Genomic DNA, 15,624 nt, shown 5'->3' on the forward strand with positions numbered 1-15,624 from the left:
AACAGAAAAAGTTAGAGAAATACAAATGAGATAAAGAGATGATTCTTTAAAAAAAATCAATAAAATTTACCAATTTCTAGCCACACTGACCTAGAAAAAAAAAGAGAAAACACAAATTAAAAAATATCAGGAGTGAAAAAGAGGACATAATAGAAACCTACAAACATTCAAAGGATAACAAGGAAATATGATACACAGCTTTATGCTCATAAATGTGACAACTTGAAGGGAAATTTTTTTGTAGTACATGAGCTGCCAAAGCTCACTCAAAAAGAAATAGGTACTATGAATATCTCTTTTGCTATGAAAGAATGTGAATTCATAGCAAAATTCCTTCCAAAGTAAAATAAACAGATCAATTCATACTTTAATACTACTAAACACTTAAAGGAGAAAGAACTCTAATTCTATAGAGATTCTTCCAGAATATAGAGGATTATGAAACTCTTTTCAAATCAGCTTATGAGGCCAGTTACCTTAATACCAAAACTAGACAAAGAGCTTAAAAGTGCAGATTCTTACATGAACACAAGTGCAAAAATAGTCAACAAAATCCTAGCAATCAAAATTATAAATGATGACGAAGTGGGATTTATGCGAGGAATGCATGGCTGACTCTATATTTGAAAATCAATGTATGTAATTCATCATATCAACAGGCTGTAAAAGTCATATGATCATCTCAATAGACGTAAAAAAATAGTGAAACAACATTCAACTTCCTGTTATGATAAAAACTCTTGAAGGATTGTGAATAAAAGATAACCCCCAACATATGCTATCAGGCATCTCCAAAACCCCATAGCTAACATCATACCTAATCACAAAAACCCAAATACTTTCGTGCCAAGATCACAAAGAAAAAGATGGCCTCTCTCACCATCCATGTTCAAAACGTGATGCAGGTCCTAACTGAAGCAATAAGGCAAGAAACAGAAATAAAGCGCAACATATTGGAAAGCATGGAATAAAAATGTCTTTACTGACAGACAAAAGAGTTATATACCTAGAAAATCTCAAAGAATCTACAGAAACAACTGCTAGAACTAATAAGTGAGTTTATAAGGTCGTAGGATCCATAGTCAACAATTAATCATATATCTATACACTAGCTAGGAAAAATTTGAAATTGAAAATTTTAAATGTACCATTTAAACTAACAACAAAAATCATGTAATCCTTAGGCATGAAACTTATAAATATTGCTGTAGTTTGATGATATTAAAAAATATTGATGAAAAAGTCAAAAGAAAATGAAATATGTGGAGAGACTTACCAGAGTCATGAGTTGGAAGACTCATTATTGTTAAAATCTCAAATCTCTTCAGATTGATCAATCGATTCAAAGCAATTCTAAACAAAATCCAACTACAGTGTTTATTTTTGGTAGAAATTGACAAGCTGATTCAGACATTTGTATGGAAAGGCAAACAAACTAGAATAGCCAAAATAATTTTGAAAAGAATAAAGTTGAAGAACTCACACTACCTTCTTTCTAAATTTATTATAAAGTGTTGGATTGGAGAAAAGCTATTCATGTAGATCAACGAAATACCATAGATAGTGCAGAAATAGACCCACACATTTGATAATTTATGACAAGTGGTAGACATAATTCATTGTAGAAATGATAGTCTTTTAAATAAATGGTGATGCACTAATTGGATATTTATTTGCAAAAAGTGAACTTTGTTCAGCACCTCAAAGCATAAACAAAAGTTAACCCAAAATGGCGCATAGAGGTAAATGGTAAACCTAAAATTATGACTTCTAAAAAGGAACATAGAAAATCTTTGCGACCTTAGGTTAGGCAAAAATTCCCTGGTATGACAATGAAAACATAAAAGAAAGAAATAAAAGATAAATAAAAGAAAAAAGATAAGTTGGACTCCAAGAAAAATGAGAAATTCTGCTCTTTAGATGATATTTTAAAGAAAATTAAAAGATAATTCACAGACTGGGAGAGAATATTTGCAAGTCGCATATCTGATAAAAGAGTTGTTTTCAGAATGTGTAAACTACCCTCAACTTTCAATAATAAGGAACAACTCAGTATAAAATGGTCAAAAGAATAGAACAGAAATTTCACCAAGATATATAAATGGCAAAGAAGCACCTGAAAAATGCTCAATAGTCATTCAGCAAATGAAAATTGAAATCTCAAAAAAGATAATACTACTGAACTATTAGAATGGTTAAATATAAAACCTGACAATACCTAGTTCTGACAAAGCTGTAGAAAACCTAAAGATATTGTCTGTTGCTAGTGGAAAACAATATACTATACTTTACAAAACATTCTGGAAGTGTTTCATGAAGTCAAATATACACTTACCGTAAAACCCAGCTCTTCCTCTCCTAGGTAATTATCCAAGTGTAACAAAAACTTATTTTGACACAAAAATTTACACGTGAATATTTATAGCAGTTTTATTCATAATTTAAAATATCCGGAAAAAATCAAGATGTCTTAATTGAGAAAGGGATAAACTAAGTACATCTGTAAAATGGAATACTAGTCAACAAAAAAATGAATGAACTATTGATGAACACAAGAATATGCATAAATCTTAAATGCATATACCAAGAGAAAGAAGCCATATTTAAAAGACTAAATACTTAACATGATCTTTTATATAAAAAACTGTAAAAACACCATCAAAAATGATTAGAATTAATAAACAAACAATGAATTCAACAAATAAGCAAATTAGTATGTTATATATGTAAATAATGAACTATCCAAAAACAAAATTCAGAAAATACTGTCTTTTACAATAGCATCAAAAAGAATAAAATACTCAGTAATTAATGTAACCAAGGAAGTAAAAAATTAGTACACTGAAAATTATAAAACATAAATGAAAAAAATTGAACACACAAATAAGTGAAAGATATACTGTGTTCACAGATTGAAAGGATAAATATTGTTAAAATGTCTGCAATATCCAAAGCAATCTACAGATTCAATACAATCCCTATCAAAAGTCCAATGACATTTTTCACAGAAATAGAAAAAAACAGTTGCAAAATCTATGGAACTACAAAAGACCCCAAATAGCCAAAGCAATCTTGAGAAAGAATAAAAAAGCTGGAGACATAACACTTTCTGAAATAAAAATATATTACAAAACTATAGTAATCAAAACAGTATGGTACCAGCATAAAAACAGACACATTGACAAATGGAACAGAATAGAAAGCTCAGGAATAAATACATGCATATACAATCAACTGATCTTTGAAAAGGGGACCAAGAATAAACTATGGTGAAAAGAAAGAGCCTTCATTGCATTGTAAAAACTTGATATTCATATTCAAAAGAATGAAATTGAACCCTTGCTATGGTATGAATGCTTGTGTCCCCTGAAATTCATATGTTGAAATCCTAATGTTCAATGATGGTATTATGACATGTAGCCTTTGGGAGGTGATTAGATTCTGAGGGCTGAGATTTCATAAATGAAATTAATGCCCTTAGAAAAGAGACATATTGGCAATGATGTAGAAAAGTTGGAATGCTTGAATGCTTTTGGTGGGAATGTACACTGGCACAACCACTATGGAAAACAGTACCTAAAATAATCGAAAATAGAACTACCACATAATCCAGCAATCCCACTTCTGGGTATTTATCCAAAGGAAATGATATCAATATCTCAGAGACATAACTGCATTCCCTATTCACTGAGACATTATTCATAGTAGCCAAAATATGAAAACAATCTAAGTGTTCATTGGTTTTATAGGTACCTCATTTCTTTGTTCATTCAGATGACTGTTATATGCAGCACATACAAACAATGAAATATTATTCAGCCATAAAAATGATGGAAATTCTGCCTTTTGGGACATGGACGAGTCTGGAGGACTTTAAGTGAAATAAGCCAGGTACAGGAAGACAAATACTGTACAATCTCACTTATATGTGGGGTCTAAAAAAGTTAAACTCTGGGGCTGGCCAAGTGGTGAAGTGGTTAAGTTCACACATTCTGCTTCAGTGGCCCAGGATTTGCTGGTTCAGATCCCAGGTGTGGACCTATGATATCACTTGCCAAGCCATGCTGTAGCAGGTGTCCCATATATAAAGTAGAGGAAGATGGGCACATAGCTTAGCTCAGGGCCAGTCTTCTTCAGCAAAAAGAGGAGGATTAGAGGCAGATGTTAGCTCAGGGCTAATCTTCCTCAAAAAAAGAGAAAAGAAATAAAAATAAAAAAGCCAAACTCATAGAAGCAGAGAATAGAATGTGGATTGCCAGGTCCTAGGGGGAGATGATGTTCAAAGGGTACAAAATTCCGGTTATAAGATAAGTTATGGGGGTCTAATACAACATGGCAGTTATAGTTAATACTGTATTGTATACTTAAAATTTGCTAGGAGATTAGATTTTAAGTTGTCTTACAGAAAATGGTAATAATGTGAGTTGATGGATGTGTTAATTAGCTTGATTTTGGTAATCATTTCACAATGTATATATGTATATCAAATCATCATATTATAAATCTTAAATATATACAATTTTAATTTGTCAATTATATCTCACTAAACCCAGAAGAAAAAATATGACATTTTGGGGGTTGGCCAGGTGGTATAGTGGTTGAGTTCACATGCTCCACTTTGGTGGTCCAGGGTTCGTGTGTTCAGATCCCAGGTGTCAACTTGGCATCGCTTGTCAAGCCATGCTGTGGCATCCCACATAAAATGGAGGAAGATTGGTGCAGATGTTAGCTCAGAGCCCATCTTCCTCAGGCGCACACACACACAAAAAAGATGACATTCTGTATGATTCCAAATATATGATACTCCAGAAAAAACAACTATAGAGATAAAAATGGGTCAGTGTTTGCCATGATCTGGAGGTAAGGGAAGAAGATGACTACAAAGGTGTATGGAAAACATTTTTGGTGATGAAATGTTCTATATATTGATTATGATGGTGGTTATGGGAACTGCATGTATTTGTCAAAACCTGCAGAACTTAAACTGAAATAAAGAAGAATGATGATCTGTGAAAATTATATCGTATTTAAATATTTAAAAAAAGACTTCCTACATTTTAACAACAGATACTTAGAAAATACAATAGAAGTTAAGATCCTATTTACAATAGCACCATAGAAAACAAACTCAGAAGTTTAAATTTACAAAGAAACATACTAGATCCATATGACCATAAAAGAAGACTTGCTAAGTGAAAAGAGCTACTCAGTTTGTAAATAAGAATTCTCAATTCTCTAAGATATAAACTCTTTCTAAATCAAAGTGTATTGACAATACTAAGCTTAGTTTTTGCTTTAGTGAATTATTGAAATTTAATTTTAAAACATTAATATGCAAGTATAGACATAGTTCTGATAAGGAATATTAATGAAGGAATGCTATCTTTATTAGATATCAAAGTGTATTATAAATCATATGCAATTATTATTTTATATTAATATTACTATTTAATAATGCCACTGGAATACAGAGATCAATGGAGGACAAGGGAGCCTGAATTGGATCCAAACATATGCCATATTTTTGAATAAAAATTAGATATATCAAATTAGTGGGGAAAAATAATTATGCATCTATAAAAATGGTCATTCAGAAAAATAATTAAAATTTAATTCTTAAGTCTTCACATCAAAATAAAGTGTATCTGGATCAAAAATTTAAACATAAAATATAAAACCACAAAAAGACGAAAAAGTTAAATGTTGAAAAAATTGTGGAAGAATTTTTTTGGTAACACTGAAATAGGGAAAGTCTTTCTAAAAGATATTAAGGTTGAATGACATTAGCAACATGGTGGATTGAGCTGTTACCTTTATCTCTCTCCCTTTTATCTACAACTAAAGGGACAAACATTGATGAACAGAGGATACACACAACACAACAGGCCACCTGAGAGATCACATAGTTGGGTGGATAGACTGGCTTCCTAGGAAGTGGTGGAGATAGGTGAGCACTTCCCTATCCTTCCACATCAGGCCTGTGCACACACTATGGATGCTTTCCTGGTTGGTGTGAGCATCCATAGTGCCACTGTGGCCCTGAAAGTGGGAACACATCTTGGTGTGACTGTAAGAAGGGTCAGCAGCAGTCCTGAGCTCATGTGTGAATGCTTTCCTGGCCAGTGGGATTGGCCTCACAACTTTCAGCAGATGGAGTAGAATCAGAAACCCCCCCTGCTTACCTCCAGTGGTAGCAGGTGGAATCTGTGACCTGATACTACCACAAAAGGCACTGGCAAAAGATTAGTTCTTCAAACTTCATGGAAAAACTACATCAACAAGTTGGAGCAGAAGGAAAATGACAAATCTCCAGAAACCAAGCCTAAAATCACAGAAATTTGCAATGTAAATGACACAGAATTCAAAAAAGCTATCATCAAGAAAATCAATGAGTTACAAGAAAACTCAGAAAGACAGTTCCATGAGCTTGTGAATACAATTAATGAGAAGAAGGAATGCTTCACCAAAGAGATTAAAACAAACAAACAAAAGAAGCAGAAATCCTGCATGTAAAGAGCAAAATTAATGAGATAAAAATAATCTAGAATCCTTAAAAAATGTAAGAAAGAATAAGTGATTTAGAGGATAGAAATGCTTCAGATGGAGAAGGAGAGAAAATTAAGATCTTTATTTTTATTTCATTTTATTTTTTAATTATTTATTTTTTGGTGAGGCAGACTGGCCCTGAGCTAACAACTGTTGCCAATCTTCCACTTTTTTGCCTGAGGAAGATTGTCACTGAGCTAACATCTGTGGCAAGCTTTCTCTAGTTTTTAAATTTGAGATGCCACTAAAGCATGGCATGATGAGTGGTATGTAGGTCCATGCCTGGGATCTGAACCCACAAATCCTGAACCACTGAAGCACAGCACACCAATTTAACCACTACACCACTGGGCCAGTGTCAGTATTAAGATTTTTTAAAAATGAAAGAATCCTTTGAGACATATCGAACTCAATTAGGAAAAGCAACATACCGGTTATAGGCATTCCAGAGAGAGAAGAGAGGGAGAAAGGAGCAGAGAGTTGGTTCAAAGAAATAATAGCTGAGACCTTCCCAAACCTGGGTAAGGAACCAGACTTACCAATGCATGAGGCCAATAGAACTCTTAATTACATCAATGGAAAATGACCTTCTCCAAGGCATATAATACTAAAATTGGCAAAAATTAATGGCAAAGAAAAAATATTTATGGCAGCAAGGCAGAAAAAAATAACCTACAAAGGAAAGTGCTTCAAGATTTTAGTGGATTTCTCAACAGAAACCTTACAGGCTAGGAGAGACTGGAAAATTTTATTCAAAATACTGAAAGACAAAAATGTCCAGCCAAGAATATTCTACCCAGCAAAACTATCCTTCATATATGATGGAGAAATAAAAGCTTTCCCAGATAAACAAAAGCTGAGGGAGTTCATTGCCACTAGACCTCCCCTACAAGAAATGGTTAAGGATGTCCTCATATCTGAAACAAAAAAGCAAAGGTTTACAAAGCTTTGAATAAGGATATAAATAGACAAACAAAATCAGAAACTTACAGCTGTCTTTCAGAACAAATTAGCAAATAATTAATTATAACTTAAAATATAAATGGAAAGAAATCATCAAAAGTAACTATGAACACTTCAACTTAGTTACAAACTCACAATATGAAACAGAATAATTTGTGACAACAATAACTCAGAACCAGAAGAGGAAAGGATAGAAGCTAAGTAGGCTGATGGAGATAAGAGGACATCAGAAAATGGACTATCTCATCCACAAGATGTTTTACACAAACCTCAGTCTAACCACTAGACAAAAAACCAGAACAGAGCCACATTCATAAAAAAATAGAAAACTTCCACAGAAAACCACCAAAATGAATTGTACTCAGAAATACAAAGGAAGAGAAACAATTGGAATATAAAACAATCAGATAGCAAGAGATAAAATGGCAGGATTAAGTCCTCATATATCACGAATCACTCTAAATGTAAATGGATTGAATTCTCCAATTAAAAGACATGGAGTAGCTGGACAGATTAAAAAAACAAGCCCCCAAAATATGCTGCCTACAGGAAACACATCTCAGCTTTAAATACAAACATAGGCTCAGAGTGAAGGGATGGACAGCAATACTCTAAACAAATGGCAAACAAAAGAAAGCAGGTATTGCCATACTTATATGAGACAAAAGAGAGTTCAAGATAAAAAAAGACAATGAGAGACAAAGAGGGTCAGTATACAATGATAAAATGGACTTTCCACAAAAAGAACATAACAGTTATGAATATATATGCACCTAAAACAGGAGCACCAAAGTATCTCTTAACAAACCTAAAAGGAAAAATTAACAGCAACACAGTAAAAGTTGACGACCTCAACACACTGCTTACTTCAAAAGATAGATCATCCACACAGAAATTCAACAAGGTAATAGTAGAATTAAATGAAACACTTGATCAGAAGCACATAATACAAAGGTAGAGAACATTCTATCCCCAAACAAAGGAATACACATTCTTCTAATGTGCATGTGGAACATTCCCAAACATAGACCATATCTTGGGAAACAAGGCAATCCTCAATAAATTTAAGAAGATTGAAATAATATCAAGCATCTTTTCTGACCACAATGTTATGAAACTAAAAATCAACTGCAAGAAAAAAGATGAGAAGGTCACAAATATGTGGAGACTAAAAAACATGCTACTGAGCAACCATTGGAGCAATGAAGAAATAAAAAGGAAATTAAAAATTACCTGGAGACAAACGCAAATGAGAAGACAAAATACGAACTCTTATGGCATGCAGCAAAAGTGGTTCTAAGAGGGAAATTCATAGCAATACAGGCCCACCTCAACAAACGAGAAAAATCTCAAATAAAAAATCTTAAGCTACCCCTTATAGAACTAGAAAAAGAAGAACAAAGCTCAAAGTCAGTAGAATGAAGGAATCCCTACATAACTGCTTGAACTTCAAGAGAAAAATTATGTTGGTTTATAATTTTGGTTGGGTTGGTCATACAAGAGGGTACCTTTTTCACCTAAGAAGACAATGGCAGGGCAAGCTGCATCCCCACCTGGAAACTGGATGAGTACAAGTCAATAGCTTTTTATTTTATTTTGAAAACACTTTAATAATGTTTTCTATGTGTCAATGTTATAAGCACTTACCAAATATTAACACACATGTGTGGCTCAATGACTTTATGAGGTAGGTACTATCACTAATCTTTATATAGATGAAGAAATTGTGCCATAGCAAGTTTTACAAAAATTCCCAGGTCCCGGCCCCATGGCCGAGTTGTTAAGTCTGTGCACTCAGCTTTGAAGGTTCATGATTTTGCTAGTTTGGATCCTGGATGTGGCCCTAGCAGCTCTCATCAAGCCATACTGAGGTGGCATCCCACATAGCAGAGCCAGAAGTACCTACAACTAGAATATACAACTATGTACTTGGGGTCTTTGGGGAGAAGAAAAAAAAAAAGATTGGCAACAGATGTTAGCTCAGGTGCCAATCTTTAAAAAAAAATTCCCAGACCATGTTCAAACCCAGGAAATCTGACTCCAGAGCCTTCTCTTAACCACTGCACCATTCTATCTTCTCTAAAAATATCTCCCTTTATTTTGTCTGTTCATATTCTGGTTGTCTGCTCTGTTGACCTCATAATCATAGTAAAATGTTTTGACCCCTAACATGGATATTTTCAGGGAAATCAGACCCACAATTGGATCACCTCCAAATTTTTGGAGGTATGGTGCTAATGTGTATCAGAGAACAACAAAAAGAGATTCAGGAATGGCTGAGGAGATGGGAGACCACACTATCCTCCAGAATTTCCACAAGGCCAGTCAACTCTCAGATTGTTCTTCTTCTCAAAGAAAACTGGGAAATTATACATGATCGTTGCTGAGGTTCAAAATGAAAATACTAGCTTAAGACTCTAGGCCAGGTGAGTTAGTTCTACTATAATTTTTTAAATTCCAGCAATAAAAAGTATTCATAATAACTGACATTTACAAGAATTTTTTTTTGACTAAGAGCTTATACAGATTATTTTATTTGACCTTGAAAATATCTCCATCATTCCCCAATAAATGAAACCTAAGGAAGTCATGTTTTGCCAAAGTTCACATTATAAATAGCAAGACTAAGATTTGAACTCAGGACTGTCTAACTCAAACTCTGTGCTCTTAACCATAATACTGTATTAAGCTTTATAACCTAGTCCTCAAAAATGTTCATAAAATATATGGTACTTGAAATCTTCTTCACACAATAAAAACAAGTCTCTCAATGTAAATAACTAGTTAAGATTGCAATAACAATGTTTTAGTCAAAATAATGTAGAAAAAAGGAGGGTAGACCTTTCCTTTCTGGGGAAGAAAAAGAAAAATAGAATCAAACTAGAAGTGCCAGAAGATTACAAAGTACAAAGTACAGAAAGAGAAATTGGAGAAAAAATACCCCAAATTCTCTTTTTCCAAGAATGCTTCATTCTTCTTTTGCAATTACGTAGGTAACAAGGTTGCATTGTAAAAATTAAGAAGTTTTGAGAATTTGATGACCTGCACAGCTTTTGCTGTGAAGAATTCTTCCCAGAAAATGACTTAATAAAATAACTCCAGGATGTGAATGTAATCTATAGGACTATTGCTCAAACAACCTGTAGAGATCACCTACTTCAGAAACTTCAAGATGCTTGTTTAAAAGGCAGCTAAGTCAATCAATCAACGGTTCCACTAAATCAGAATCTCTAGAGCTTTGTGCTGAGAATCTGCTTTTTCACAAGAACTCAAAAGTAGATTCTGATAGTTCTTCAAAGTTTGATAAACAACTGGGTAATATGCTGATCTTAATGAGATATTTTTATATTGATGTTTTCCTGTCAGGGCCTCTCCTCAGAGTACCTATGCACCAGTCAACACAATTTTGAAAAATAGTGTTCACTTTGCCCTGAACAATAGAAATTATATTTTTTCAATTCTTCAACATTTAAGTGATAACGTTATTTTATATTTTGACTATTTCTCTATTGGAGTCACCTTGTGACTCTGAGCTTCTTCACAGCATTTTTCACCATGAATTTCTGAAGGTGTAGATTGAAGGAGTTAACATAAGACTTACCATGGTACACAACATAGCTACAGCTTAATGATGGAAAAGGTGGTCATTGGACACATACACAAATATGCAGAACACAAAGAATGAAATGACCACAGTGATGTAAGAGACACTGGTGGAGAAGGCTTTGCCCCTACCAAACAAGCCGTGATAATTCAGTGTATATAGTGATCACATAGGAGACCATGTAGAGGAGAAAGTTTAATGAGAAGACGAACGCTCTGTTGGCAGCAACAAAGAGACCAAGGATATGAGTGTCCATGTAGATGAGTTTCAACAGAGTTCAGGTCACACATGAAGTGATCTATGACATTGGGACCACAAAAGGGTAGCCAGACTATGAAGAGAATGTGAAATGTTGCATGAATAAATCCTCCAGCCCAGGTAACTCCCATGAGATGGCCACAACTATAGCTATTTATGATGGTTTGTACTGCAGAACGTCACATAGTGGCCACAGACCACCTCCATCAGCAAAACAACCTCAGCAGCACCAAAAGATGCTCATCAAATGCTTACATCATACACTTCCTGAAAGAGATGGTTTTCCCTACAGCCAGAGTGTTAGCTAGCATTTTCAGAGTCGGGAAAGAAAACCAACCGTCTATAAGGGATAAGTAGCACAGAAAAACAATGTGAAGCGCCACTGAGGAGCATGAAAAAGACTGAATGTAAACATTTACCATCCTCATGGATTGGAATTCTCAAATATCTAAACAAGTAAACTCTTGCTAAATTCATCTTCCTAAATCCAAACACTTTGAAAATAACAGAACTTTTTAATGTGATTAGCCTAGCTTATGATAAATTTAATTTGATAAAAATATGCAGTAACAGGCATAATTCTGAAAAAGAAGGGTAATAAGGGAGTATCAGGCTTATTGAATATCAAAATGTATTATAGAAGAAATGCAATTATTTTGTGTATTAAATGGTACATAACTGCAGAGATCAATGAAACAGAATAGGGTTCTAAATTGCACCCAAATATCTATAGGACTTTAGAATACAATAAAATTGGGATTTCAAATCAGTGGTGAGAAGATAATTATGCAACTAAAAATAGTTCATTTAGGAAACAATAAAACAATTCCTTTTTAACTCATGATATCAAAATAAATACCAGATGGATCAAAAATTTCATATAAAACCAAAAAAATGCGGGCTGGCCCAGTGGCTCAGCAGTTAAGTGAGCAAGTTCCATTTTGGCGGCTCGGGGTTTACCAGTTTGTATCCCAGGGGCGAACATGGCACTGCTTGGCACACCATGCTGTGGTAGGCATCCCACATATAAAGTAGAGGAAGATGGGCACGGATGTTAGCTCAGGGCCAGTCTTCCTCAGCGAAAAGAGGAGGATTGGCAGCAGTTAGCTCAGGGCTAATCTTCCTCAAAAAAAAAAAAAACCCACCAAAAAAGGCTAAAACTATAACTTCTAAAAAAATTTGGAAGAATATTATGGTTAGGATGAAGAGAGATAAATATTTTCTTTTAAAGATTTTGTTTGTTTCCTTTTTCTCCCCAAAGCACCCTGGAACATAGTTGTATATTCTTAGTTGTGGGTCCTTCTAGTTGTGACATGTGGGATGCCGCCTCAGCGTGACTGGATGAGCAATAGCATGTCTATGCCCAGGATTTGAACTGATGAAACACTGGGCCACCTGTAGCAGAGTGAGTGAACTTAACCACTCGGCCACAGGGCCAGCCCCAGGAGAGAAATATTTTGAGGAAGATACAAAAACCCAAAAAAATCATAAATCTGACTAGGTAAACACTAAAAAACTCTACATGGTAAAAAACAATTCTGCATAGCATAAGAAAGTGAAAATCAAATTACAAATCAGAAAAATAGTATATAAAAGAGATCATTTCCTTGGCATATAATTCCTTATAAAAATTAGTATGGAAAAGACCACCAATCAAAGAAAATAAATTAAAAAACATTTATAGACAATTCAATGATAAAGACATTCAAATAACTTTAAATATGTGAAAAGATGCTTACATCAATTATATTTAAATTTTTTCAGTTAAAGTACACTAATTATAATTTCTTTAATGAATTAGATTGTTATATAGCATAAATGCTTACTGAGCACTGGTTATTGAGAATGTGGACAAACAGGCAGTCTCAAAGACTGTGGGCGGAAGTGTACTTGGTACAACCTCATGGATGGCATTTTGGCAGTAATTATGAATGCCAACATTTTACATACATATACCCTAGGCACAAAATTCTACTTCTAGAACGTAAGGATTCTAGGAACACATATGAAAAACATGTATATATATATTACAGAATTATATGTCACAGAAAAAGATCAGAAATAATATGGAGAATACTGGATACATTAATTCTAGTATTATTATAAGGGAATATCACAGAGTATGAAAATAGCTAAGAATGAGTTATATCTATATGGATTTGTATGGAAATATCTGCAAGATGTTGAGTAGTACAGTATAAGTATTTAGGTACAGACATACACACACACATATATAAATATGCTTGCATTTGCAAAGATTAATACTTGGAGAACCTTAAGACACAGTCTTTTATGACTACTCAGGGGAGGAACACTGGGGAGCATTAATGAAGGATGGAATAGACATTTATTTTTCACTTATATAATTTCATGTGGTTTATATTTTTATATTATTATTGTACTATATTGCAATTTCAATTTATTTTAAAAAGCATAAAAGTTACATTCTAAATATTTTATATATATTGCAACTGAAATTAAATAAATAGGATATTCTATATACTATTAGATGTTTTAACTAGTAAAATAATAAAAAAGACAAGAATCTAACCAAAAAATAAAACTCTCTCAAAGTAAAAATAGAAATGCATAAATTGATTAAAAATCAGTGTAACTATAAAAATTTCATTCATTACATATTATTTATTGACTCCCGTCTATACATGCCTTACATGGTTCTGGGTGAGGTGAAAAGACATTATAGAGCTGGTATTATAGCAGAGAGACTCTGCTATAACCTAATCATACACTTAATTCTTTATTATAATTATGATAAATGCTTTAAAGGAAAGGGATGGGTGAATCAGTTCAAAGACTCTTGGGTTCCAAGGAGACCAGTCCTAAAGTCAAATGACTCTCTTCATCATGAATGATAAACTTATTTAATATGAGATATGATGTTTCTTCTCCAGAGCTTCTTCATAGCATTAGTCATGTCTGAATTTCTTAGAGTATATATTAGTGGATTCAACATGGGGGTTATGACCATATAAAACACACTCAATGATTTGTCAATAGGGAAGGTCTTAGCAGGTCTTGCATACATGAAAATACAGGGAACAAAGAGGAAGACAAGTACAACGATATGGGAGCCACAGGTCTGGAGGGCTTTCCGCCTCCCTTCCTAACTAATGTTCTTTAGAGAGTTCAAGATGACACCATAAGAGATGAGTAAGAGCAGAAACACAATAATGCAGATCAGCCCTCCATTGACCACCACTAAGAGGCCAATGACATATGTGTCAGTACAGGTGAGTTTCAATAAAGGGTACATGTCACAGATAAAGTGATCAATGATATTGGGGCCACAGAATGGAAGTCTGTAAATAGCACTAAGTTGCATTACTGAGTGAAGAAAACCTCCAACTCAACACACTACTAGCAGCATAACACACACCCATTGCCTCATGATAACTAAATAATGCAAGGGCTTACAAATAGCGACATAGCGGTCATAGGCCATCACCAACAGAAGAAAGATCTCTGATCCACCAAAAAAGTGCCCTGTAAACAGCTGGATCATACAAAATTTGAAGCATATGGTATTTTCCCCAAAGTACAAGTCTGAAATCAGTTTGGGGGAAATGACTGAAGAATAAATGACATCCATAAGTGATAGGCTAGCGAGAAAGAAGTACATGGGTGATCTCAGAGTCTTACTAAAAGTTACAGTCATGACAATGAGAAAGTGCCTACCATGGTCAAAATATAGAAGAGCAAAAACAAAACAGAAAGGACTTTCTGCTCCTTTGGATTTTCTGTGAGGCCCAAGAGGACAAAATAAGTCACATTCCTCCTTGGTTCCATCTATTCTTTATCAAAGCTGATTTCAGTTATTAGTTTACCTATAAAACATGAAAACATACCTTTAAAAGTATTTAAGATTAATGTTTTATTTATTCATACAATCAAGGAATCATTATGAGGGATATATTTGTGTCAAACAATTTGCCATAGATATTGGTTTTACCATGTTGAATAAGACTGGTTCCCTACTCTCAGTGATTTGACATATAATCATGGGGTGAGACAATTAAAGACCAATGTAATAAATATGATTATAAGTATATTCATGTTGTACTCAAGAACATTTAAGTCAAACTGGGATCTTGGAATGCTTCCCAGAGGAAGTGATGCTTCAGATGAGTTTTAAGGGAGATGTGAGAGGACAAGAGAGAACGGGAAGGGAATTCCATAAAATGATGCACCGTGTATAACATCACAAAAGTGGAAAACTTAAGAATCACTTAAGA

At 34.0% G+C, this 15,624-nt stretch overlaps 2 pseudogenes; both read right to left on the reverse strand.

Moving 5' to 3' along the window:
• Positions 1 to 11,134: 11,134 nt before the first annotated feature.
• LOC124229128 (olfactory receptor 4C12-like) lies at positions 11,135 to 11,682 on the reverse strand (annotated as a pseudogene).
• A 2,567-nt stretch (positions 11,683 to 14,249) lies between these two features.
• Positions 14,250 to 15,178, reverse strand: LOC124229332 (olfactory receptor 4A47-like; annotated as a pseudogene).
• Between the last annotated feature and the right edge of the window lie 446 nt (positions 15,179 to 15,624).

This window comes from Equus quagga, chromosome 17 (assembly GCF_021613505.1).
Source record: "Equus quagga isolate Etosha38 chromosome 17, UCLA_HA_Equagga_1.0, whole genome shotgun sequence".
Lineage (NCBI taxonomy): Eukaryota > Metazoa > Chordata > Mammalia > Perissodactyla > Equidae > Equus > Equus quagga.